General features: G+C 52.2%; 1 annotated feature.

Moving 5' to 3' along the window:
- Positions 245–1,101: an enhancer, noted in NCBI's record as "VISTA enhancer mm194". NCBI's record gives its function as "enhancer in: midbrain (mesencephalon)[6/9] | heart[6/9]" and the evidence as "EXISTENCE:transgenic organism evidence [ECO:0001131][PMID:17130149]".

Below are 2,362 nucleotides of genomic sequence, written 5' to 3' on the forward strand. Positions count from 1 at the left end.
GTGGCACATTTGTAATCCCAGCACTCAGGAGGCAGAGACAGGCAGATCTCTGTGAGTAAGAGGCCAGCCTGGTCTAGAGTGAGTTCCAGGACAGCCAGAACATATGTGAGACGCTGTCAAAGGGGGTGGGGGAGAGAGGAAAGGAAAGGAAAGGAAAGGAAAGGAAAGGAAAGGAAAGGAAAGGAAAGGAAAGGAAAGGAAAGGAAAGGAAAGGAAAGGAAAGGAAAGGAAAGGGTAAATGGAGTCTCAGCAGAAGCAGGAAGGTTCGGCCTCCTGAACCTGGTCTCAAACTTTCCACTCCCTAGCCCTGCAAGTCACCAGGGATAGATATGCTTGCCATAGATTAGAAAACACACATTTGGTCTTTGCCACAGGCTCTGTGTGAAGCAGCCTGCTCTCTGTTCCTTCTCAGTAGCAATGCTGAGAAGCCCTCCCACAAACCAGGTGCTCCCTTGACTTAGGGGAAACCCAGACCTCCTATGAAGGTGTTAGGGACCCTCCCCACGTCTGGAGAACCACCTCCTGGCTCCTGGGAACAGATTTTCAGCCTCCTGGCTTCCGCCCTAGCAGGGGTCCTTAGCTAGTCAGTCACATTCCAAACTAAAGGCTGACTCCCCGCAAGGCCGACCCCAACGTGTTTTCTCAAGCTGTCTGAAGAAATAGCTCTGCAGTGTGGCTTCCCGCTGAGATAACCCGGGTTTCCCCTGGTGCCCCCTTCCCACGTGGCCGGAAGACTCCAGGCTCTATCTTCCCCGGTGCAGGGGGAGAGAGCGTGGGTTGGAATGTGTCTCCTGATAACAGGGTTTATGAAGGGCTGGGATCGGGGTTGGGTGCCCGTCCCAGGCTCTCAGGGATGTGTGGTGCTGGTTGATAAGGGTTCTCTGCAGGGGCCTTGGCACTGAAGCCCTGCTATGGACCAGAGCTGAGAAAGGGTCCCAGACCTGGGTCGCTTGTGTTGGGAGCTTAGCATAGGCTGTGTCCATAGGTGTAGGAGGAGAGGGAGGAAGGAAAGGCCCCAGAGAGTCCCAGTGTGAGAGACCGAGGCTGTGAGAAGAGGAACGAGCCAGGTGTATGCAGCCTCTAACCCTTGATCAAATCCCATAGATAGCACAGGAAAGGACTGAGTTACACAACAGGTGATCTGCTGGTGCTTCAGGCCTAGTGTCGCAGCCACTTGGGCAACAGAGGCAGAATAAGCTCAAGTTTGAGACTATCCTGAGCTACATAGTGAACCTGGTGTGGTGGTGCATACCTTTAATCCCAGCACTTGGGGGAAGGGGAGAGGGGGGGGCAGGCAAATCTCCGTGAGTTCGAGGCCAGCCTGGCCTGGTGACACTGAGAAACCATGTCTCGAAAACCAAAATAAATAAATAAGTACATAGGGAGGGGTATAGCTTAGTTGAGAGAGGGCTTGCATGTACAAAGCCCTAGGTTCGATCCCCAGCACCTCATAAAACAGCACTCAGGAGCTGAAGACCAAAGGGTCAGCTATTCAATCATCCTTGGCTGTCCTTGACTGCATTGTGGATTTGAAGTTAGCCTAGGCTACAAAAATTAATAATTATTACATTATCATAATAATGGTAATGATGGTGATGGTGGTGGTGATGATTGAGATAATGAATAGATGGATATGTGAGTATCAGCTCCGGAATCAGTTTAGGCTTTGCTCAAAACCATCTCATCCCTTAGGAGCTTTGTCCTATAAGTGTCCCTGTCCCCATCCTGAGGAAACAGTAGGTATGGGGTTTATGTTCAAAATGGAGCCTCGTGCCCCCCAAAACTCTCAGCAAATAGTCTTCACAGCATGATGTTGGAATTCTGAAGGTGAGCCTTTCCTTACAAGGTCGTGTAGAAGCCCGCAACAGCCATCCATGCCAGAAAGGTGACACAGACCTGGGAGGCTCCTGAGTCTGGGACAGAAAATGTTACAAAGGCCAAAGAGTCAGAGCTGAGAGCCTCTCTCTGACAGATTCCATCCCTTGGTCCTTCCTCTCATCTTCTTTCTTCTCTGTTGTCCCATCAGCCGGTGCCCACCCAGAGTGGCTAGAGTCTCTGGAAGCTAAGCTACATGCCTTAACCACAGGGCCCCGGTAGAGACCAGGCGGCTCTGACTGGGGCCCTGTGTAGGCAGGTGATGAACTGAATCGTAGGAGCCCTGGCTTCCTGGACAGGAATGGACACACTGCAGGCCCTCCCCAAATCAATGTTTAGAATAATCCTTGTAGCTCAGCACCAGAGCACTTAAGAGCACTCTCTGAGGACAGCCTCAAGCAGGGTACTGGATGCCACTTCCCAGAGGGCGCAGCCTGAGGTGGACAGTGCAGGTGAGAGGGAGGAGGCGCTGGAGTCAGGAGTGTCC

The sequence above is a fragment of the Mus musculus genome, chromosome 2 (assembly GCF_000001635.26).
Source record: "Mus musculus strain C57BL/6J chromosome 2, GRCm38.p6 C57BL/6J".
NCBI lineage: Eukaryota > Metazoa > Chordata > Mammalia > Rodentia > Muridae > Mus > Mus musculus.